Source organism: Oreochromis aureus, linkage group 23 (genome assembly GCF_013358895.1).
Source record: "Oreochromis aureus strain Israel breed Guangdong linkage group 23, ZZ_aureus, whole genome shotgun sequence".
NCBI classification, from domain to species: domain Eukaryota; kingdom Metazoa; phylum Chordata; class Actinopteri; order Cichliformes; family Cichlidae; genus Oreochromis; species Oreochromis aureus.
Window position 1 is genome coordinate 19,251,276 of NC_052963.1, and position 25,611 is coordinate 19,276,886.

General features: G+C 41.6%; 1 long non-coding RNA gene across 1 annotated transcript in view; it reads left to right on the forward strand.

Moving 5' to 3' along the window:
- The first annotated feature begins 2,763 nt into the window (after positions 1 to 2,763).
- Positions 2,764 to 25,611, forward strand: part of LOC120436069 — a 44,085-nt gene continuing 21,237 nt past the window's right edge. The window contains exons 1-2 of the long non-coding RNA XR_005610098.1: positions 2,764 to 2,856; positions 25,248 to 25,323. This is a non-coding gene — a long non-coding RNA (uncharacterized LOC120436069). The remainder of the gene's footprint in view (positions 2,857 to 25,247; positions 25,324 to 25,611) is intronic.

The following is a 25,611-nucleotide window of genomic DNA, read 5'->3' on the forward strand; positions in this document are numbered from 1 at the left end:
TTTTCTTAAACAGTTGCTTTCTGTGCTCTGGTTTGAGAGCAAACATGTGCAATAAAAGAGAAGGAAAAACAAACTCGTGCTCTTTTTTGGGTCCCCTGTCCGTTCTCCACCTGCAGCTCACAGAGCTGACATCATGGATTACCTCACCATGAGAACATGTTCACCAGGGACATGGCCTAGATGCCGACACTGGACGCCATCCCAGGTCGCCCTGGATGAACGCAGTCTGTCGCATCACAGTCCCTCCTTGCAGGAAGCCTCCGGGTTTAAATCAAATGCAGCGAGTCGACTCTGTAACTGACCGTCATAAAGCGCTTTCACAAACACGCCGGATATGCTGTCCTCCTGTGCTGCATTAAGTCACAGCCAGGAGAGCTTTTTACAGTCCTCTTGTAAATGTAGTGAACTGATGTTTTCAATTAAAGTCAGCTCAGAGGTGAGTTTCTACCCTTGATGCATAAAACAACCTTAATAAGTTTTCATCGAGTCGTATCTCTCGAGTTGTTGGGAAGAAATATGTCCTGTGAGGTGAAGGCGCTGGAGGTTGGCCACACAAGAACAGGTCCAGCTGTGAAAGGAGGTGAAGGTTTGATGTCAGCTCTGGGAGGATATACTCCTCCACATGTCAAATGAACTTGCAAACAGGCTGCTAGAGAGACACAACTACTTTTTGTGTTTGTTCAGGATGATATATGGAAGTGTGTGCACCTTTTTTCACACAAATCAGTCTGTCTTTTATGGCTTGGCCTTCTCCTATCTTAACACATTATTAGTATTTGGTCTTAAATCACTGTATACCACTGTTTCCACAAGTTCGTGCAGTTTCAAAGTACATTTGTACAATAGACTGGTTTTTAGGAGTCCCATCAGCCCTAGCTTCGGATATTCTTCCTGGTGTTTTGCATACATAAACATACACAGGTAAACTTTCTCAGAGAGATATTTTAGAAAACAAAAAACCCCCACCATGTAACAGGACATTAAAACAACAGTGATAAATATTTCCTGTGCAGCTTTAATTGTATTTCCTCATATCTTATCTCCATCCAGCTGCACGTCCCAGAACAAATTAAAAAACAACAATCTGAAAATACAGTGATGAGACTTACTGTGCTTGTTTTGATGGAAAAGGTGGCTTCACACATGTTCCTTGGCTAAGTTGGTGTTCTTCATCTGTATAGCGCTGTAGAAAGCCATCATTAATTACACCTTTGATGTGCATGATTATGTTACTTGTTGCTGGCTAAAATAAAAATCTTTGCAATAACAAAAGTAAGTTGTAAAAAGATTTGGCAAAGTGGCCAACCAGCATTTCCACTCTGACAGTGTTTTGCTGAGAGTAACATTATCAGTGTCAGTATTAGTGTTGATGCACTGCTGCTGTTAGGAAGCCCTGGGAATGTTGTTAGCCAGTGATCATATCGAGGATAAGCTTTTTTACTGAATAGACTTTCTATTCAGTATGACCAGAAAAGTGTAACTGAGCCCATAAACTCGGAAAAATTAGATCAAGGACTTCTCTGCAAGAATTTTTACCACCACAAGTATCACCCAAGTTAAAAGTGTATTAAGACTTTATATGTCTACAGGACTGAATGAACTTCTTTCAAAAATTGTGTCTTTTTATTGCAATACGTAAACTGATTTTCCTGCGTCTTGCCTCTGGTCTTTGCACGCCATGCATTATTTACTTAAAAACACTTAACACAGAAACTATTAAAACCTAAAACTGAAACTAGCAAACCCACTCTGGAAACTAACTGAAACTTAACTGAATTAAAAACTAAAAATGTCTTTTTAAAAAAAAGAAGATAGATTTAATACATTTCACAATGGTTTTCCATCTTATATACTCTCTATATGAATCAAGCTAAAGTGGCCAGCTAGTTTAAACTTGGCTGGTGATGGTTAGTTTTTAGCTCTGGTCCCTCATTTGGGTTATACTGAATTAATAAGAATAGGTCTGTTTTGTAAATCTCGGTCATACTTCTTCAAAAAGAAGAAGTATCTGTGCTATGAAACCGCATGCTCGTTGGCTAGCGACTTTGTAAATGACAAGTCATTGAACCAGCGACACAATGTGAGAAATGCTCAACCTGAGATTTCAAAACGGGACAAAAGAAATCAGTGGGTGATGCTTCTGTTGCTATGTCCATCTTATGCTATGGTACGTGGCTAGCGATTCATCTGCATTAGTAGGTAAGCTAGTGTTAGCCAGAGAAAGATGACTTTTGCTTGATTTGGATCCCTCAAACCAAATTAAGCTTCTTACAAATACATGCTACAAACACATGAAAGATGTTGATTCTAGTTTTCCCTCACACTAATTTACATTTTTATTTGGCCATATTAGCTTGACTAGACAATGTTAATGTGGCTGATGTTAGCTAAACATTTGCTATCATTTGCTAGCAGGTCTTTTTCACGCTAGGGATCTGAGGTCCTTAAATGACACGTCCTTTGGATATTGATTGAAATTCAGGCTAGGTGCTTTATGATAAAATCTGGAATTATCATATTTTAGGTTACAGTCTGTTCACAGATTAGTGATAGAAACACAAAATTGCTTCACAGTCTCACCAAACCTTTTAAAAATAAGTTTTAAGTTTCTTTACTCCTGTGAAGTGTATGTTTCACCACTTTCCAGTGCAGAGGGCATAGCGAGCTGGGAAGAGAAACACCCTTGAGCTCGTCGGTGCAAAGTTTCCCTGCAGCTTGTCACTGATTCACATGACCTCAGAGTGACTGATGGAGCAGGAGTTGGCTTTCGACAGGGCTGGTGTTCATCTATGAAAAGTTAAAGTCACTCCTAATTGTCACGCTCTCACAGCACTGTGTTTCATATTTTATGCAGAGGTAAGTCTTCTGGAAACATTTCAACATGATGCATTGAGGAGAGATTTTTTTTTTTTTTTAGCTTGTATGGTGAAAAAGCTTCTAGTTACTTTAAAGATTTGGGGAAAATGTGCCCAAATACTCAGTGTTCTGCTTGTCCTCCATTCAACAAAAGCAAAACTTATAGTTGTGTACAGAGGTTTACATCCACTTATCGTAGGCTTGAATGTCGTGGTAATTTTGGACCGGTAATGATCTTTTAACAATCTTTTAATAAGTGGTGCTGAAGGTTCTACAGTGTCTTTTCACTTGACAAGGCCTATTAAGTTCTCATTAGTGATCATCATTGACTACATCTAGTAGTTTCTCTATGCAACATAGAAATGACTTGTTTGATAGCACTCATTGGATTGATCAATATTCAGAACAATGGGAAAGTCCAGGAACTCAGTGAAGATCAAAGAAATAGAATTATAGATTTACACAAAATATGAAGCTTTGTTGAAGTCTTTTCTAAACATCTGCAGACTCTAAGATCATCAGTTCAAACTATCTTAAATACAAGTTTCAAGCTTGACTAAAATTTGCAGCTGCCAAGATAGACAAGTCAAATGCCTTCTGCAGTAATGTGTTATGGTCAGATGCGAGAAAGACGGTTAAAGCTATTTGGCCACAATGACTAGACGTTGGAGGAGTAAAGGTGAGGCTTTCAGCACTGTACACGCTGTCAAGCATGGTGGTGATAGCATCATGCTCTGGGGTTGTTTTGCTGCCAGTGGTTCTGTACATTGCACAAAGTGGATGGAATAATGAAGCAGGAAGACTACCTGCAAATTCTTCAACTTCACCACAAATCAACAGCTAGACAGAAACTAGTACAGAACAGGACAATGATCCCAAACACACATCAAAACTGGTTTTGGAACAAGTAAAACAGAATGGCCTTACCAAAGCCCTGACCTCAACCCTATTAAAAATGTGTGGACTGCACTTAAAAGCCAGGTCTGTGCCAGTAAACCAACTAATTTAAATTAACTTCACAAATTCTTCCAAGAAAAGTGGTATAATATCAGCCAGAATTATACCAGAAGCTTGTTGATGGCCGCCATTGTGATCTGATGGTATGGCATACAATTATTCCACCCAGGAAAAAGAACAGTCCAAAGAAAACATTAAAAGCACAAAATTACCCTGACATTCATGCCAATGATATAAACTTGACCACAAGTGTAAAATAGAGCCTAAAGAAATATTTAAACAGACACAATAATAGTCTTTAAACCCCGAAATTTCTATCATTTGTTATCCCTGGTAGCAACTACAACAGCCCAGTTTGTAACCCAGTTCTCAATATTATTTTCTTCAGGCAAAATGATAATAACTAAATGACCCTCAGTTGGGTTCAGGCCTTTTTTTAGTGGTAGAAAACCTTTTAAAAACACCACTAAAATGGAGAATTGCATGTCACAAGCAACTTTTTAGGCTTCAGAGAAGCCGACATTTCCCTGATAGCGAGTCCCCCCGCCTCCCCAGACAGCCAGAGTGTGTTCACCTTTGATATCCAAACAGGCATCAACACACACAGTCTGTCTGTTTTGACTGCATTCATCATCCTGAAAGCGTGTCTCCACCATCCTGCCGTCAGCTTTCACCTCTGCAGCCAGAGTCAAGACTGATGTTATTACCTTATCAAAGGTGGAGGTGTCTGCAGCTCTGGGGGAAACGAAAGAGAGACCAGGAGAGAGGCGGTGGGAGGGGTTGATGGTTTTCTTTGACTGGCTGGCAGCCGATGGGACACCGGGCGTATTTATCCCTCACCGCCAGCTTATCAGTGGGGCCTGTAAATCTACCTGACAGGTCTTTACAGGTGCCGTTAATCCCGCTGATTCAATTCATTTTGCTAACTGCTCGGATACGGACTCTCTCTGCAGGGAAGATCAAACCCCTCGCCCCATTCTCGGCGCGTTAGTTTGTGTTGTCCTCGTGATGGAAAGGCAAATCCACTCTCTCTAACGTGGAGATGAAAGATGCAATGCAGCCTCCGTGGCCTTCAGATTTATTCCTGCAAACATGTTTGTGGTTCTTTATTTGCTGCACACAGGGTTGGCTTTTTCTAAATGCTATTTACAGAGGAGAAATTTGCAGTGGAGGTATGCAGATTTTCAACAGCGCCCTGTTACACCCTCGCAATTATTTGTACCTTGGAGGTGCTCGGTTTAACTCCAATCTTGTGCTCCACAGTTATAAAGGCGCTACTGTTTCAAGGTCCATTTCTTTCTGTCCTTTCAGGATGTTTTTGCCAAAACAATACTCTGAATTGCCATTTTGTTTTCACTTAATTGTTTTGCGTGCTTCTTAGCTGGTGTCTGAGTGTGGGTGTTAATTTGCTTATATTTGTTTGCGGGACTCCCTGCCTTCAGTTTGGATTTCATAACCGGAAAACGTGCTCTGTTGGGATCTGGCGACTGACCAGGCCATTGAAAAATATCCCTTTTTGTTTCATTGAAATTCAACTCTTTGGGTTGGTTTATCAGTTTACTTTGGGCCATTATCCATTTGCATTAGCATTTGGCTGAACCTAAGCAGAGAGTATAGCTCTGTACACTTACGAATTCCTTGTGTTTCTTCTATCAACATCATTAATAAAAACTAGTGACCTGGTTCCATTTGAAGCCATACACGTCAAGACCATAATATCACCTCCACCATGTTCGACAGATAATGTGTTATGCATCTCTGTCTCCTACTCTTCTTTCCTATTCTCTTCACAACTTCTTCTTGGTTTCATCTATCCAAAGACTTCCTTCTAGAACTGGGCAGATCTATTTAGATGTTTCCTCTCAATGTATAATCTGGACTTCCTGTTCTTGAGTGGAACTGGTGGTTTACCTTCTATATTTTCATTCACTGAGTGGTCTCTTGGCTGTAGTGTTTGATAATCAAATGCCTCATACCTCCTCAAGAGTGTTTTTGTCTTGGTTAGAAGTTGCAAAGTTTGTATTTTCCATGGAAATAATTCTGTGATCACTTTAGTTGTCTTGTGTGGTCATTTGGTACTTTTGCTGAGCAAGTCATTTATTATTTTCAACAATGTACCTGATTAATTTGGCTACTTTTTGGGACCTAATGATGGCCTCCCTCTCTTTCCCTGACATCTCTTTGAACTTCATATTAAGAGTTCCAGTGAAAAGCTATAAAATACAAATCCAACACTTTGGACCAACTTCAGATATTTTGTAGACTTAATCCATGAAACTACTTCTAAGGCTCTGAAAATGGGCAGCTGTTTATAAAAATGCCTGAAAATTTTGAACAGTTAATGCAAAACCTTTGTTTAACCACTTAAATTAAAGCCAAAAGTCTGCCATTCAATACAATTTTGATTAACTGATCTAAAATCCCCTATGCTGGCGTATAGAGGCAAAATCTTTGTCCAGCAGTTCATGGGCCTATCTGTATTTCTAGTGAAGACAGCGTGGCCAGATGTCGATGAAAAACTAGGGTCAACATCTGCTGAGCATTTGATTTCTGAAAGTACCTTTGTTTGTTTTGGAGGAATAAAATCAGGCCTGTTGTTTATCTAATATTAATTTGCCTGCTAATGCAGATGAATTTCCAGATGATTGTATAGATGATTGCCAGTATAAATGATGATTGTACAGTTGCTTATTTGTTGGTTTTGAGGACAGGAAATGCTGTTAATCATTTGTAAGGAGACTTTTCGGGGGAATATGATCATATATTTATCAAGCATACCATAGCTTGACTCAGTGCTTTGCCTGGAGTGCATGACCATATAGAGAAATCTATGTTGAAGTGATATCAGTTTATTTTTGCACTTGTGTGTTTTCCTCATTATCCGAAATCCTTAGCCATATTTAACATTAAACAAAAGCTTAATAAGTCTACTTTAATACTTCCTTTAGAGCTTGATTAAATTCAGAGGTCTGGAAACCAGCTAGGATGAGGTCGCCTCTGCGTATTGTTTTCTTTGAGATTTGCTATCAGTGATCTGTCAGACGGTGCACTGCAGTGTCTCAGTCCGTGTTCGCAAAGTGAGCAAAAACATCCAGGGCTCACTGAAATCAGGGAAACATGCGGATGACCTAAAAATAAATAAATAAATAAATGAAAGTTTTGCAGGAGCAAGAGTTGAACTTCTGCCACCTTTCTGAGCTTCCTCATTTCACTAACAGGATCCGAGGTGGGAAAAACCTTTGCTATTCAAAGCCTGATGCTTCCATCTACAGCTTTACTCAACATTAATAAGGCAGCTAGTAATAATCTGAAACTTGACCGATCGCCAAAGCAGAAATTCCCCTTTTTGTGTCAAACCTGAAAGGCAGGAAAGACGTCATGCACATGTGCAGACCAGCAACCTTGGAAACGTCTATCTCAAGGATACCTGAGCAGAAAAGAAGCTGTAGAAACGCATCGCTCCTGCCTTGACAGGGTTTGCTGAGCGCAGTCATTTTGAGTCAGTGAAGTACTAGCCTTTGTCTGCCCATCGTAGCGTAGTCTCACTTCCTTCCTAAATGCAGCACCAAGCTTCTTGTCAGTGATTCTCCAAGGCCTTTTTTCTGATCTTGAGAAGGCCACTGGCAGGGGGCGAGAGGGGGGGTAGAACAAGTGTAGATTGAATCTTGGCAGGTTTGCGTGTTTAAACGCAGCGGTCACCTCCGCCTGGCTTCCTGCTGCAACCATCAAGCACCAACCTTATCATTTCCTCACGGTGATTAGGCCGCTTCCTGGTGACTGCATCGCAGGTTCAAGTTCATTTATGTTCAGCAGTTTCTCAACCTTCTGGTGAGTCATCAAATGAGAAGAAAAAGATCAAAACGATGACCTTTAAAAGTAAACATGACTTTAATTGCCCTTTTCCTTCCAACAAATTGTAATCTCTTGCATCTGTCTAAGAAGACGAGAATGTGAACCTGTACTTTGGACTCTCTCGAAAGCCTTTGTTTCTCATGCAGCCTCACCAAGTACGCACGCAAACTTTCTTTATTTTTGCAGCCAGTTTTCCTCACAACTTTCGTGTCATTAGCATACATGTGAGGGGGAGAGTGATGGTGCTGTTAATTAAGCACTATCTATCAATGTGGTTGTTAATAAAAAAGAGAGAGAAGAGCGTCCTGCACAGCTCTGGGATTTCAACCTGCAACCCCGTCAGCTGCCGGGCCCTCAGCGAGCTGCCTTTCTCTGCTTTCCCTCCGTCTCTGATGGGACGTCCTCTCGCCGGCTCAGAGCTGCGAGGGGCGTTTATCTCTGACCCGCAGGTTCGGCCTCGCTGTCTCAGCTGCCAAAACAGTCCCATTCAACATTGTGCTGAGTTCATCAATGCTCCGCTGACACAGTCACACACACACACACACACACACACACACGCACACACAGATATGCGGGCACGCTCGCACAGATGCACACTGCAAAAAATGTCCTCTGCAAATTGTTCGTCTGTGAGACTCGTTGGCATTGGGGTGTTTAGTCAGAGAAGGTGGCATAGATTGTGACATTTTATTTATTTGTTAAGTCACGTTTGAGCTTTTGATATTTTCATAAATTATTCTGTAACTTACTATCAACTTAATTACTATCTGTGGTACTTATAAAGTGCTTTTCCACTCTAATTGAGCACTCAATTAGGGTTAGGGGTTTAGAGCTGGGTGGGACTTTATTCTCTTTCTTTATTAAAAGCTGCATTCATGGATAATGATTAAATCACAGCTGTATCATATTTTAAAACTCTCCCCCTCATGTATGCTAATGGCATGAAAGTTGTGAGGAAAACTGGCCACTATAAAAAAAAGTTTTATGAGAAGCCTCATCCCCCCATTCTTACACGTTCATGCAGCACTTTTAGTCTACCCCTGATCACAATCAGAATCAGGGGGGTTACTTATGTCAAATATGAACATGAAAGATAGAAAATTTAAACACTAAATAAACAAGAACAAGTAAAAATAATTAAGTGTAATGTTAAATTTAGAAAAAGTTAAAACAATGCTATCTGCTGTATAGTGATTAGTAAAAGTATTCTAAAAAATAGTCCAGGTGTGATAACGTGGAGTTTCCTGATTTTCAGTGGTGCATCATGGTTCAATGAGTCTTTTACTAAACATTGTCCAGGGGCTGTGCAGCACGAGTGTGAAAGATTGTCCTGTATTGACTGTTACTTGGACAACATTGTCTAGCATTCACTCACTCACTCTTGTGGGCAACTTGGGGTTCAGTATCTTGCACGAGGATACCTATGCCTTATTTAAATGTGGTCGATCTCCTCTTTAGGTTCCTTATTTTTAGATCCCTCCCTAAAAGGTTTTGATTTGGAATGCTCCTCACCATCAATCAGTCACACTGAGCATGCCCTAACAGATGAGGTTAAACTTTTGTATTGTTATAAGATCCTTTATTTATCTTGGTACAAGTCAACTTGAAATGAAAAAAAAAATCTATTTTTTAAGAGAGCAACAGAGACTGCAACAAATATAAACACAAAGTAAAGAAAGAAGAACAAGCGATGCACAGTGCAGGCTGGTTGTATGGAATAAAATGTCAAGAACAAGAGAGACTTCAAGAGCAGCCACCTAAACTCCTTCTGACACCTCCAGCTCCTTCTGTACATTATTCTAGGAATCAGGCGTGGCATATTTAAATGGCTTTTTTTCTGTTCTGACTCTGAGGACAACCATTTCCCAAATACTGTAAAATATTTAACAGCTGAATGAAGCTGTTACTATCAAATTCCCCAGTAATCAAACTGTGTTTCAGATGTGCGGCATTGTGCACAGTTTAAAAACAAAGGTGAGTAATTAGCTTTGAGAAACTGGGACTGTTGTGGAGGGCCCTCGTTGTGGACGGCCCTCCACAACAGTCCCAGTTTCTCATGCAGCCCCTTGGGAAAATTAACTGCTCACCCCTGCTCTATATAGTCGTGCACGTTGTCGTTTGACATTGTACTATCTCTGAGTATTTCTGGTTCTGACTAGCAAGTGCACCTATTTCTTACCACTTCCCCTTTAATTTCAGCTTGGGCCTCAAACTTGCTCACAGTTTTATTTTATTTTTAAAACTTTCACACTCTTCACAGATGGAGCTCAGCTTCACCTTTCTTGCATAGGCGTAGACAAGTGCATTCGTTAGGAAGATCCCACTTTTCTCTCACCTTTATGGTAAACATATAACTACAATACCAATGACTTTTGCATTGTATTTTGGGATTTCATACATCGTCTCACATAATGGACACAAACAATAAAAATCCTGCAAAAAAAAAAAAAAATCTTGGAAATCCCCATCTTTAAATAATTAGCTGTTTACCACAGAGCTAAAATTCACCCAAAGACCAAACAACAGTTTTTCGGTGGGAAAGCACACAATGTCCAAGCCTGAAGGCAGTGCATCAGGTTAGGTACATGACCGGGACAAAATTGTTGCCTGACATTTGTGAATATGTCAAAGAGCTTTCCACTGTTACGGCAGTTGAAGGCCCTGCTTGCCGGATTTGCCTCCCTGTGACTTTGCATGAAATATGTCCTCCACTGTGTCAACACAGCAGCCCTTCAACTTTAAATTTCATTCTGGGTAAGAGGACAGTGAGTGCACAAGTCAAGTGACTCTAAGGGGACTTCCAGGGAACAATATGAAAATCTTCTGAGGAAAAGGCCTTTAAGGGAAGATTGTGGGTTTTTTTTTTTCCTTTATTAAGCTAGGAACAGTTGAGAGATGACAGGAGTGCAAAGACACACAGTGCATTCAAATCTGGGTAGCCTCGTTGCATATGGGTCACCTGGTTAACCCGGTGAGCTAAATGGCACCCCGGAAGGCTGGCTAAATTCAAATCAAACTTTACTTCTTGGACTTAAAAAGCTATAAAGCTTTAAATCAAACTGGCATGGCTTTGTCAGTGACAGGTGAGCCATAGATGATATAAAAGGAAAGTGTGGATATGAAAAGTGAAGCCAATGGAAAAATGGTAGCAAAAAGACTTGTGATTTTATAAAGTCTCTGGGCTCGACCTCACAAAACACTTTCCTGATGAGTTTATGAGCTCAGTTACTGATTTCGGGTGAGTGAGCCCATAGAGATGGATAATCCAGTTTATACTCATGTCAAAGTAAGAGCCACACCTCCTATGTCAAATCCAATTACAACACAATAACATGGTTAGGGCACAACTGGTCAACTCGAGTTCTCAGAATCAATGGGTACCATCCCAGGACAGCTACACTGGTCTTTCTAGCTTCTACTGAAAATGAATCCCACAACTTCAAACTGGAAATTGCGCTAAGGACAGGAAGTTGGCAGGATCCGAGAGAAACCTTTCCCTACTTCCAGGTGAGCGACTGAAGCTACGATCAATGAGGATAACGAATATCACTGATTGACATATGACCTGGTAGTAAAGAAATTAGAAAGTTACCTAGGCAACCAAAGCCTAGCATGTCCACGAGCACCCGGCTTCAAATTCCAGTGTGGACGCAGCTTTATACTGTCTACAGGTGGATCCGTACTGGATATTCAAAGCTATAGTTGCCTAGGTAACCCTCATATTTATTTACCACATCATTACCACATTATTAACATTCATCGGTCCCTGATCACCATGCTAGTTGCTTCCTCTGTGGATGCCTCTTTTACTCTTAATCCAAATAACAATTAAGATCCAACTATGTATTAATAAAGCTTCCACATGAATTTGTTAATGTGGTGTCGCGGAAATAAGATATAACCGGGGACGGTTACTAAAGTAGTGACAACGCCACCTGGGGGAGGGCGCTACAACCCCAGGAAAGATTTCTCTAGCCAATGAGAAGATTGTATTGGCTACCAAAGCCCACAGACTCGTTATTTAAAGGCAGAGGTGAGACAAAGGGAGTTTATAATGCAAAGTTTATTAAGAAAAACTACTAAAACATAACTAAAAGATTAAAAAGGCACCTAGGGTAGCAGGGGTAAGAGAGTAAAATAAATTAAAACCCTTTATTACCAAACAATAATTAAAACAACATACTCCCTGCCACAATGCTACCCTAAAACAAGCACAATATATTAAAAGCAGCAACTAAACAAAATGGTGGAGACCGGCCACTTGAGGAGGCAACCTACAGGGAGGAGTGCCCAAGGGTGCCACCAATTACTCACCCGTGTGATTTCACAGCAAACCTCACTCACACTAAACTCTAAAGGGTGCAATCTGCCTATGCCCGGTGTGTACACTCGCATGCATCGGGAGGATTCCACCTCACGTGCCTAGCCTCTGAACAAGCGGCCGCACCTCCACTAAAGCAATAAAGGAAAAGATAAAACATTAAACAATCAATAAAAGATCTACATAAAACCACATCCCAAATCACTATACTTTATAAAAGTAGTGCATAACAAACAAAGCGGCATCTGACAAGACAGCAGCAGTATAATATACACCTGCAACAAAAGAGGAAAACAGTAGTCAAAAGTCCACCCTACTATGCCACAGTATAATAAACAAAAGTCGCACTTACCACTCTCTAAGGGCAACTGAGTAGCTTTCCTAAGAGATATGTGGAGCTCAACTGCCTAGTGCTGCAGCCACCTTAGATTGCCAAGACTGCCAAATGCCTTCTCCCAGTAGTGAAGCGCAGCTGTTTCTTATAGCCAGGTAATTGTCGGCTGAAAGGTGTGGATGTCAGTGGTGCGTTTAGGGACATCATGTAACATCCCAACCCAAAATCTACTTCACTACAATCTACCCCGAGATTTGAATCGTCGTCCCGACGATTGACACTCACTGCCAAGGTCTAAACAGGGTAACTGTAGTAGGCACAGGTGCCTGTGAGTTCACGGCCTCTATTGCTCTACTTCCTGCTGCCTGGGGCAAATGGTGCGGATTTGGGTGCATCCCAGCATTACCACGATTAGTCCTGCGTAAAGGGGCTATATCGTTATGAACACCAGCCATAACTGGCAGCTGGTCAGGGCAGGCCGACCTCGCGGAGGGCGTTGAGGGTTCTAGCTCATCTGACCTACGAGGGCTAGGAGTCTCTGGTCTTTGTTGGCAACTGCTTGGGGCTGGAATAGGTTCAGAGACCAATAAAACCACTCGCCACCGTGCATCGGTTCTTCTACAGGGGCAGTAGTATACATGGACCCATTTTGGTGAGGGCCTTTAGCACTTTATCGCCAATGAACTCATAGCACCCTTACTTTTATCACAACCTCCGAGTCCAACTTTCTTCAGATAGACCAACTGACCTTCTCGCAGGGGAGCATCCTTAGCTTGCTGGTCGTGGCGCTTCTTCGCCAATCAGCTACAGGATTTGCTTCGGTTGGGTTGGTGCATCTTGAGCCGACTGGCATCGCTCACACTCCTGGCACCACCGTTGGGCGTCTCTATACATCCCTACCCAGTAGCACCATTGAGAAACCACATCTACCGTGCTCGAACACCCTGATGACCATGCTCCTGGCACACATGTTGCAAAACTTGACCCTGAAGGGACTTTGGCAGCAATACCTGCAGTGTCTCTCCTCTCCTTGGATGACAGACCTTCCGATATAACACCCCATTCCGCCCCACTAGCCTACTCCATTGCCTGACCAACCCGAGGCCAGCCTTGAAGTGCGACCACGCTCCTTAGCGTCAGGGCCCCGCCTCCGCCTCAAAAGGGCAGAAACTCCCGGATCACGGGGTCAGTCTCCTGCAACATCTGAAGGTCAGACAATGCGTACCCAGAGAGGGGTGAAGTGATGGTTTTGACAGCGGGGTTACTGGTTTCCTACCAGTTACTGGTTTCCCACCAGTAACCTGCGGCAACGGGTCAGGTAATACAAACTCTGAGCCTAGGATGCCCCACCTGAATCTCGGCTCAATGGTTCAGGGGTGGAAGTTTTCCTGCATGGAAGAACAAACGACATTACTCAAACTGGCTTGCGTTGCTGTACCAGCTGACTGCACAGGCATGACTGTGGGCTCACCAGGGCACTCCCTGGCAAAATGCCCAACCTTCTGGCACCGTCTGCAAATGACAGCCTTATTACGTGAGGCAGGATATGGTGTGGAAGCACTATTCAAAGCAGCAAGACTCTTTATGAGCTGATTCAACTGCTCTTGCTGACTTTTAAGAATCTCTTTTAACTCCCGTATTTCAGAGGCATAGGGTGCAATACCTGCGGACTACCTCTAAAAGGGACCTCCTGGACAGTGTGTTGGAAGCCTAGCGCCGGGGGAACCGAGTAACTTCTATCCCTCCGCCCCTGGCATACCTCCACGCTCCCATAATATAGCCTCATGACGAACATCCATCAAGGTGGCAGTAGGGTGGCTGCGGACATACTGTTTTAATTCTCACGTAAGAAACAATCAAGCACATTTTCAACAAATTGGTCTCTAAGCAACACATCTTTGTTCAGCAGAACATGAGGGGACTGTTTCGCAACTCTGTCCATGAGGCACATAAGAGCATGCGAAAACTCTTGCAATGTTTCTCCCTCCTGCTGTCGTCTTGAAAAGAACTCTTCCTGCAGAGAAACATATGACTTAGTACAGCCATACAGTTCCTGTAAAATAGTCAAAATCTTTTCGGGATCGTCTTTCTCCTCTGGAAGCCGATATTTAATCTCTTCTCTGGGCTCGCCTTCTAGATGATCATAGATGAAAAGGGCTTGGTCGGCTGGTGAAAGATGTCGTACCCTCAAACAGGCCTGCACCTCTTCCACCCATTCGGCAATACCTATACCAGTCTTACCGTTGAACCATGGGCACTTCCTCTCCCGAGGAATATAAATCAGTCTCTCAGTCGCGGGAGCTGAAACAGCAGAATGCCCATTGGTGGATGAACCTGTAGCAGCAGCACTGGTGCCAGGTTGCTCGATCCTCGCTCTTGCTGCATCCGCCGATTTTCTGCTTGCAGCTGAGCTACCAAGTCTCGTAACTGTGTGAGCTCTTCCTCCATAATAAACCAGAGTATTTAAATATCACTTTATAAAAACCAGAAGTCCGTCCGGCGCTGCCACTGCTGCTGTCTTGCCGCTGCACTACAATAACCAAACAGATTTAACCCCAAAAAACAAAACAACATGCAACAGATCTCTGCCTGAAAATATCCTGTCGACAACGCCAGATTGTGGTGTCGCGGAAATAAGATATAACGGGGACGGTTACTAAAGTAGTGACAACGCCACCTGGGGAGGGCGCTACAACCCCAGGAAAAGATTTCTCTAGCCAATGAGAAGATTGTATTGGCTACCAAAGCCCACAGACTCGTTATTTAAAGGCAGAGGTGAGACAAAGGGAGTTTATAATGCAAAGTTTATTAAGAAAAACTACTAAAACATAACTAAAAGATTAAAAAGGCACCTAGGGTAGCAGGGGTAAGAGAGTAAAATAAATTAAAACCCTTTATTACCAAACAATAATTAAAACAACATACTCCCTGCCACAATGCTACCCTAAAACAAGCACAATATATTAAAAAGCAGCAACTAAACAAAATGGTGGAGACCGGCCACTTGAGGAGGCAACCTACAGGGAGGGGTGCCCAAGGGTGCCACCAATTACTCACCCGTGTGATTTCACAGCAAACCTCACTCACACTAAACTCTAAAGGGTGCAATCTGCCTATGCCCGGTGTGTACACTCGCATGCATCGGGAGGATTCCACCTCACGTGCCTAGCCTCTGAACAAGCGGCCGCACCTCCACTAAAGCAATAAAGGAAAAGATAAAACATTAAACAATCAATAAAAGATCTACATAAAACCACATCCCAAATCACTATACTTTATAAAAGTAGTGCATAACAAACAAAAGCGGCATCTGACAAGACAGCAGCAGTATAATATACACCTGCAACAAAAGAGGAAAACAGTAGTCAAAAGTCCACCCTACTATGCCACAGTATAATAAACAAAAGTCGCACTTACCACTCTCTAAGGGCAACTGAGTAGCTTTCCCTAAGAGATATGTGGAGCTCAACTGCCTAGTGCTGCAGCCACCTTAGATTGCCAAGACTGCCAAATGCCTTCTCCCAGTAGTGAAGCGCAGCTGTTTCTTATAGCCAGGTAATTGTCGGCTGAAAGGTGTGGATGTCAGTGGTGCGTTTAGGGACATCATGTAACATCCCAACCCAAAATCTACTTCACTACATTAACCTAATAAAAGACAGTCACATATTCTGAGTCCCCGCTATAGCATAAAAATAGTCCTTAACCCAAATTAGACATATGTAAAAATACCTCACATTAGCTATTTTTATGTGTTTACTAAAAACATCAGATGAATAGTTTTCTGTTAATCAAGCTGTCATTGAGATAACCTTTCACTTGTGTGTTAAAAAACAAAGGATTCAAGCTTCAGTATCGAATGCAGTTTATTTTTTATAGTGTACCCATAACTTGCACATTCACACAAAAACACAACAAATCCCAGGCAGGAAAGAACCGGACAACCTCAGTCCTTTTGGCTGGATATCTGGGGGCCTCTGTGACAACTCACGCCCCCTCCATCGCCTATACTGCCTATCAACCTCCGACAGGTCAGGTCCTCATGCACACGTTCGCCGAAGGTCCCCAACACGCGACCTCTCCCCTGTCACAACTGTCACTTGACTTTAGCAAGCAGAAACCCCTTTTATCAGAAAACCTGAAGCTCGGCCCTGACAAAGCCGGGGAACTGCCAGAGACTGACCCCAGTGTATATTTAGCAGCAGCTTGGCAGTCGCCCATCCCAACTGTCGAGGCTGTCAGAGCCTCACATGCACAGCAGCCTGCCCTCTTCCCCCACCTCACTTTGATTATGTTGAGAGGGAGTCACACAGAGTGGGCTCATTGTTCATTCAATGGCACATAATCAGGTAAAGGCACATTTGTGGCATAATTATCCTGTTTAGCCCTGTTGTGACTCTTTGAAGTTTTGATATCTGAAAGTACGACGCAGGTTTCTCAAGGCTTGCTGGCAGTTTCAACATCTTGCAAAATTTGGTGTCCAACAAAGAGGTTTTGGGCTTCCTCCAGAGGAAAATCACTTGCTTAATCAGCTGTCTTTAAGTTCTGATTAATTTATTCAAGCATAAAATACATGTTATATCAGATAGCTAGAAAATCGACAGACTTCTGTTAAGTAGGGTCACACTGATGCTTTAAAAAAGCAGGAACTCCAGCAACACTTGAGAAACGAAGAACAGCTTTAATAATTGACCAACGCGTTTCGGCTTGTGGCCTTCATCAGGGTCATCACACTGATGCTTTGCCTACACTATATGCATACCAATTGTACTTAGGTTGGCTGACACCCCCCCAACCCCCCCAAAAAAGAAAAGGCTAATTTTTGCCCAGGAAAACCCCGTTTCAATCCCTGTTAACAAAGATTCCCGGATGTGACAAAGTTTGAAAGCCCCAGCTCAGTTTTCAATCCAGGCAACGATTTTGAAATCTTGCATCGCTCGTTTAAAGATTTATCTGCTTTTAAATTTAAACTAAATCTTAATGCTAGATGAGTAAAAATCCTTCTCATGTACATTTGCAGATTCTCACTAACTTACAGACTCAACCTGTATTCAAGATTACAGTTCATCACATTGGGTTTCAGTTAGTATTCACTCCTACCTACAGATGTTCACCATTCACTTGCCGGATCATCTTGTTTCCTTATTATTCAAGTCAAGTCTTTCCAGCTTTCATGAACTTTTGGACTAGTTTTTGAATCTTTCTGTCTATAATTTATTGCCTTTATTTTATTTCTCTTTTATGAGCTCTGCCTGATTCAGATTAAAGACCAGATTTTAACTCCCTTTTGCTCTAGTAGGAAGCTCAGGCCAGAATTTTATTTCAGGATATTCCTGAATGCGGCTTCTATAAGTCTTGAGATATTTCACTTTAGATCTGAGTACCAGAACCAACCACCAGACCAACATGTATGATAATTTGCTAGCTATAACTAATGCCATCTGATCAAAAGTGATGATGTTTGGTCTAAAATGGCTTTAAAAGTCATGAGCTGACTGATTCATTTGATATATAAGGTCAACTGCCATCAAAGCTATCTCTTTATGCACGTCTGCTTTACTTGCAGCTTGGTGGATATTTTTAGCTCGGCTCCTGGAAGTCCTGTGTAGCCATACTTACCCATGCATTTGTAGTGGATCTCCCTTCTTGTGTCAAAATGACAACCATTCAACTTGTATTTCGTTCGGGGGAAGAGGACAAAGTCAAGTATGGCGAACAGAGCAGGTGTAGGGATTGTGTCGGTCTAGCCAAAAAACTTCAGTGTGAGCAGATGGACGATGTTTCCTCTGAGGTATCAGGATATTCACAGAACTTGAGCACAGTCCTGTGAATGTCGAAAAACAGCACTTCCCATTCACGCCCTTGACCTGTTGCACTGTCTTCGGACTGGGACACTGTGGGTTCTTCCACTGAAAATTGCTTTTTGTTGTCTCTGGTTTTGGGAAGAAGAACAAGCTCTCATCAGCAGTTTTGCTCCTAAATGTGAAGGTTAGGTCAGTATGAAACAGAACTAGACGTCTGCTCTCTGTCCAAGTTTGAGATCCATGGGGAAATCACAGAGCACAAACGTGCAAGCACAAGACCTCCAGGGAGCGATCTAAAAATAAAATTGTGCTGGAAAAAGTCCAGACCTGCACAACAAGTACAAAAGCACCCAAGTTTTAATCTGGAAAGTTGGTTTGCTTATCTGTATTTGTTTATTAGCTTTTTCCTGCTGTATAAGTGTTTATAGAAAGATTTAAAGAGATTATTAATGACTGAGAGGTACATAATGTGGAAGATACACAATGTAGACAAAAGTATTTGGCCACACCTCTTAAAATTTGAAGTCTTTTTACTGTCATGGATATATAAAATCAAGCACCTAGTTATTCTTTTCTTCCTCCTAGATATTCCACCATCAACTTAGTGGATTTATTGCAAAGTGGAAGTGCTAACAAGCTTCTAAATTTGCTCAACCTCTAAAGTAGGGATGTTTTATAAGAGCACGGCACGTCACTTCTTTTGACGTTGCAGATTTCTGACGGTTTCATCTTTTATAACCCTCAAAACCCCATAACCCTGCAGTCTTCTGATGAAGTGGGCCAAAGGAAGTTATCTAAATTAGACATTCAGCATCAATGCAAAATGAAGGAGGGCCACTTCACCTTTCGAAGCTTTGAGTGACTTGCAAAAAAAAGTGTGCTATCACATGAAGTTTGCTACCACTTGTGCATTACCGTGGTGGGTTTTACTGTCTTTTTGGTGCTTTATAATGTACTTTATAACATCATAATGACATGCCCTTGTTTACCTGCTAATACCTTTGCTTCCCTTAAACCCCAAGTCAGCTCAGATTCAGCGTGATCTCCCCAGCATTCAGGAGTGTGTGTCATCTGCAGCTTGTTTTCTACAGTAAGAGTGAAAAAGGTTCCAGTGTTATTAACATACAGGCTTACCTTTGTTCCCATGCATGCTTGCATTATTCCATGTCAAATCGATGCAATGTGATGTGTGGTTATTGTGGCGAGAGGAAACGCATGAGGTCTCCTTTGCTTACCTTCTTCTCTGTAGCTGTAATACAATGAGCAGCAGTGCAGTGGTGCAAACTTTGAGCTTTAGATGATGTTCGTAGGCACACATCTTTTAGCAAGAGGGGACGGTGTGAATTATTCAGCAGCGCAAGATGTCGTCTCTTCTTCCACTTTGCTTTTTTCTCTTCTTCCTCTGCTGTGCATTCTTTCCTACTTTTCCTCCTGATCTTTTTTTCTTTCATGTCTGAGGTCTCTCAAAACTTCAATGAAACTGATTAATTTAATCTAGAAATGTATTTATAATTCTTCTAACAATAAAATCTTAATTTGTGTCGTAAAGTTGGACATCAGGCATTAAATTGGCACTAAATGATACAGTTATTTCCAAAACAAATGCTGCTTTTAAGGTGCATCAGATAAGCTGCATGTAGTAATAAACTAGAGGAAGTAATCTTTTATGAAGTGGAAGGTAGAAGCGCTGCTTCATCTTTTTCGGTGTGTTCACAGTCTTCCCGTTGAGTTACCTTGCAGGCCTCAGGGAAGTTAACACACACTGACTTTCACTGTATCCGAGCGCTCGCTCCGGCTGAGCGCCACACATTGCTTAGTGAGAATCTCAAATTGAACCTAATCGGTTCTCCAGTCACCGTGTTTAAATGGTCTTTCTGCCAGGTTAATGGGATTTCTGCTGAAAGGTCTGTGCTCGACGTCTAAAGTGGTCCAGACAATCGCAATGAGCTCTGAGTCAAGTGTGATTAACCCGCTGACCCGCCTGTAGCCATCGCGCCTCTGCTCCCTCTCAGCTCCACTGGAACTGTGTTCGAGTCAAGTCCGATTTACTTATTAGGATGTAAACAAGGACGCAATGAAACAAAGAGCAATGAGTAGAGCGGATAGGAGAACTTTATCCCAGGCCACAGGCCTGCTATTTTTCTTTTTTTTCCCCTCCCCTAACACCTTCAGTTCAGGCAAAGAAATTCTGAATGCAAGTCTTGACACTCAACAGCCATCTTGGCAATGTCTAGTTATTCTGAAACCCCTACAGTGTCTCAGTGATTGTGGACAGATGGTTAACTTTAATTTCAAAGGTCTTAAAATCAGGTCTGAAATCTTTGAGGAAAATGTAAAGTTTTGTAGCATTTGCCTAAAATAAGGCCAAAAATGAATAATACTTTAGCTATTTCATGAGTTCATGAGTTCCTCGTCAAAACATTTTGGCTGGCAATTAATTATCAGTTATTATTGCTTCTTCACCGCAGCAGATCATTTACCTCCATCTCACCCTCCCACGCCTCACTTTCTGCCCAGCAGCTCCATCTTCAACTTCTTTGTCCAGTATATCCACTATCCCTCCTCTGCACATGTCCAAACCACCTCATTTTTGCCTCCCTAAACTTTGTCGCCAATCTGCTCGACCTGAGCTGCCCCTCTGATGTACTCACTGATGATCCTGTCCATCACTCACAGTGAAAATCATAACATCTTCAGTTTGGCCTCCTGTCTTTTTGTCAGAGCCATCGTCTCCAAACTGTACATCATAACAGGCCTCACTACCATCTGGTAAACCTTCCCTTTCACTCATACTTCTAGCCTTCTGTCACACATCCACCTGTTTTTGTTTCTGCTGACATTCATTCCTCTTCTCTCCAGGACATACTCCACCTCCTCAGGCCATTTTCTACCAACTGTCTACACACACTACATCTTGTTCTTGATGATCTGCGTGCTTGATTAGGCAAAGATTTTACATTAGATGCCCTTAGTGACCCAATTTGTCCAGGCATGTTCACTGCCTTGTGCTGCCAGTGGATGTGTTACCAGTTATTATTGATTACTGTTCTTAAAAAAGTTAAAGCAGACAAAACTCTTGCTTCAACCAGGTCGCCTTTCGTTTTTAAAATTTTTTTAAAAAGGTCCCATTTAAACAAATGTGCTGTACTTTAGTAAGTTAATGATTATTTTGAGTGGTATAATGGGAATTATCAAGAACTTTGCAGCCGCTTTTAGGTTTTGGTGGTTGCAGTGGTATAACCAGCGCTCACCAATATCAGTTTTGTGGTCAGTACCACAAAAACAAACTTTAAGTTGTGATAAACTTGAGTTGTCCTTTAAAAGTCTCCTTCAGAGGACATATGGGACCATTTCCAATTCCCTTTAGCTTTTATGTTCCTGTATTTTATCATCTTATTTCTGGTAAACATTTGTTGCTTAACGTATCATCTAGTCTGTTGTCTAACTATCCAGCCCTGATAATGGAGATTTTTCCGCATTGATCCACACGGAGCTTTTATGGCGGTAATCATCCGTTTGTGTGGGTCAGTGTCTGTAATGATTTCTCTCGTCTTCTGCCCCCTGACCTTCATGTAGTATAAATCTTAGTGTGTGAGTGTGTGTGGTGTATTATTGCTCAGAATTAGCCAGTGAACCGTCGTCTTACATGTCAGGGAGGCAGAAATGAACAGTGTTATCACCTCTGACGGCTTCCCCTGAATGAGTATTCACTCCTTTCTGATTCAGTATGTGAATCAGTGAAGCATTGCTGCTCCTGCATTTGTGTGAGCACATGTTTATTTTACCTTTATTTAACAAGTGAAGTCTGACTAAATGTGACAGCGTTGTTTTCTGTTTGCTACCAAGAGAAGCCATCAGTATCGGTCTTGACGCAGGCTACATAAATGTCTGACATTTGAGCTCTACCTTAGGCAATTTCAGTGCCTTTATTAAGTCCTGTAACTGTATTTCATGTAAAAGATTAGCTGAAGGTTAGTCAGGGTGTTCCCCGGCAGCACGTTGGTTAACACTGTACTCTCACAGCAGGAAGGTCCTGGGTTTAAATCCACCATCTGGCTGGCTTCCTCCCTCTGTCCAAAGACATGCAGTTAGTGGGGTTAGGTTAACTGGTGATTGTAAATTATCTGTAGATGTTAATATGAGTTTGAATGGTTATCTCTCAGTTTTAGCTGTGTGATAGACTGGCGATCTGTCCAGGGTGTACACTGCCTCTCATTATATGACAGCTGGATAGGCTCCAGCCCCTCTGCAACTCTGAATTACATAAGTACAAGAAAACAGATGAAAGGCTGGATAGTCCGTGTAGCGGGTGCAAAGTCAAAGTCAAAATGAAACTTGTTTGATAACTTTGCTGCACTTTAAAATAAATTTCCATTCCAGGATTTTGTTTTTGTCAGCAATATAAGAATGCCTTTTTTTTATGGAGCCACATGATCCATTGTAGTAACTCCTAAAGAGAGCAGGCGAAAGAAGAAGGTCCATTGGGCCGTTTTGTGTAGATTTCACAGCTGGCCAGGCCTTGGTCTAAATCTGAGCAACGAGGAGAAATCATCGAAATAATTAAAAGTAATTTATTAACAGCTCAAATGGTAAAGAAGAGTGCCAACAATGGTGAGAAGTAAGAGAGGATCCTTGGAGTGTAGACGCTGGTGGTGGTGGAAAAGATGAGGCTAGTCACGTGACCAGGATGAGGTGGGTCACATGAATGAGGGTCTGAAAGGCAGAATGACAAAGATGACTGAAAGTGGGATTATGGTGTCTACGTCCGTGTGCCCACTATGGTCCAGTCGGGTCTGAGTGATGTAAATCTTGTCATCAGATGATGACAGTGAGGATCTGTGAGGATGTTCACATACCTGCTTGACAATGGACCAACTCCACTCTGGTAGCACAAGTCTACTGTACTACAGCAACAACCACAACCAGTCATGTCAAAACTGTCCAAAAATACAAAAAAAAATACTAAACACTAAGTACATGTTGTTCTTGTAATTTGGACCTGGCATAAATTAGACTTCATTAAATCTGAGTTAGTCCCAGAAAAGTTGTTGTTTCTGTCAAGGAAGTTATGGGATTGGCCATGTTTTGTTGGTTTGCTTGTTTGTTAGTAGCAATGAACTTTTTAAGCTGATCCAGACCTGAATCCATTAATTAAAGGAGGGATTCTTTTTCAAATTAACAAAACTGAGAGAAATCATGTTAATAATCTCTAGTAAATATGACAGACTAATGGACTAATGAGGATCCAGTTATCCTGGGCTTCTGAATTGCACATTAACAACACTACCTGGACCAAAGATTAGAAAAGCTTCTTTTCCGTCCATAACTGCAGAGGTTCAGGCCCTGACAGCTAACAGTGGAGTCCTTCTCATTTCAGGCTCTAATTGGGAGCTTTAATAATGAGATTTTTTCAGCATTAACCTGCCTTATATCTATTCCACCAAGAGTTAAAGAGATCAGGTAATATCCCAGCTCAAAGCCTATAAACCACTTTGTCAACCGGAAAGCTAAGACACACCTACTGTCCATGGAAAATCGCCATCATTTGTTTTAATTGAGCACTTTTTGATGTCGCTTCACTTGTCAGTGGATATCTCGTTTGGGAGGAAATCTTCACATGTTCACTTCAAACGCTCCAGGCAAAGGATTTCCCCTCCCTTTTTGTCAAAAGGAGCTTGCTTTCAGAAATTGGGGTTGATTCTGTGACAGCTACAGTACATGTGTGAGAACTAGGTCACACAGTATTTAGAATACTTACTTATCAGCACTTAAAGAGGTTACTCGTGCCCACCTAGTGTGATTGGAAAGTGTTATTCCATCAACTTCTGTAAGTGAAGGGCTTATTTCAAATATTTTTGACCAGCTTAATAAGATGGTGAAAAAAATGAAACATAACGATAATTTTTTCTTGAAGTTCTTAGTGATGAGAATAGGTGACATAAATTGTATTCCTTCCTTAATCAAGGAATGCTCACTTTAGGATACATATTTTATTTTGTACTCTTCTTAAGTACTGCTTTCGTGCAGCCCCTCAATTCATCTACTCTCTTAAACAACCAGTTTTAACCCCTCCTTGACTTGATCCATGACTATGTTTGAAATCCCTGCTGCCTTTCACACACTCATGCAGAGGCAAGAAAAAAAAACAGTCAAAAAAGCAATCTGATACATGGGCTTTTGGCTGTCAGGGATTATTTGTACATATAAACTCATCTTTTGACATCTGAAACCATCACCTTGAGGGTGCTAGCAATAAGACCTTGAGGTCTTATTGCTAGCAAAAATGCAAAAATGCTAACAAAAATGCTTGCAATGCTAGCCAAGTAGTTGGCTAGCATTGAAAGACAAGTTAACGCTTTGCATGTTTTTAAGTTATGGCATGTTTTAAATGAATAACTTTTGCATTTAAGAAAATCTGTGACATGTATGACTTGAACTTGGGTCCACAGCTGACCCGTTCAACCTCCAAATTCGTTGGAAGTGAGGTCTTTTTGCATTTTAAAAAAGTGTAAAATATTACTTTAGTGTGCACAGACATGACTCCTGAGTTCATCAGAACACACAGATCAAAATTCGTGTTCAGTAAATGAATCAGAAACACAATAAATGGCAGTTTATAACTAGTTAATGAACTGCTGTGTTGGTGAAACACTCATAAACTGCTGTGATGCTGCATTGTGTATAAAACCAGACAGGAAACAAATAATATTGACAACTATTAACAAAAATTTCATTTAATATTAAATTGAGACAAATATTTCAGAGCCTGAAATTCTGACAATACATACTCAGTAGACATTCTTGCTTTAAACATACAAGTTTATATGCTGGAAAAAGCATAGGCCTGATTTATTTGTGCATATCCTTTCTAAACTCCGCTCCAGGATTCCCTATTTAAAGCATTAGGATGTTTCTGCTCCGCTGTAGTCCTGGACTGAAGCTGTTTTAATTCTCCACAGCTGAACTCCACTGAGCAGCTTCAGTATTAAAAGGGATTTCAAATAAAACTCATGAGCCAAGTCTGCTGTATTCACTTACTAATGTTAACGGTCGTGCCTCGGGAGTGGCTGACACAATATTTGACGTGAGATGCCAAGTGTGAGAAAGTGTGTTTTGTGCTCCTCAGGGTGTGGAGGTATTAAACCAACTGGCTGGATTGGACTGGAGAGCCTGTTGACTGACGGGCCAGAACAGATGCACAGGTACACACACACACACATTATGTACAGTGCATGATGATTCTGTGTTTGCCTTTCATGCCTCATTTTTAGATTGTGTATGGTTGTTGGTTTGCCATTGTGGAGTTTCAAAAATATTCTTCCTGTCTAAGAATATTGGAGGCTTAAGCAAAAACATTTTTATTAATGAGTTTTGCTCAATATTACCTTCCTTACATCATATTTGACCACAGCCACGTTCTTCCTATACATCCCATGAGGCATGAAGCAATAATGTTTAAGTGAACTGTAAATGAAATGTAGAAAATCAGC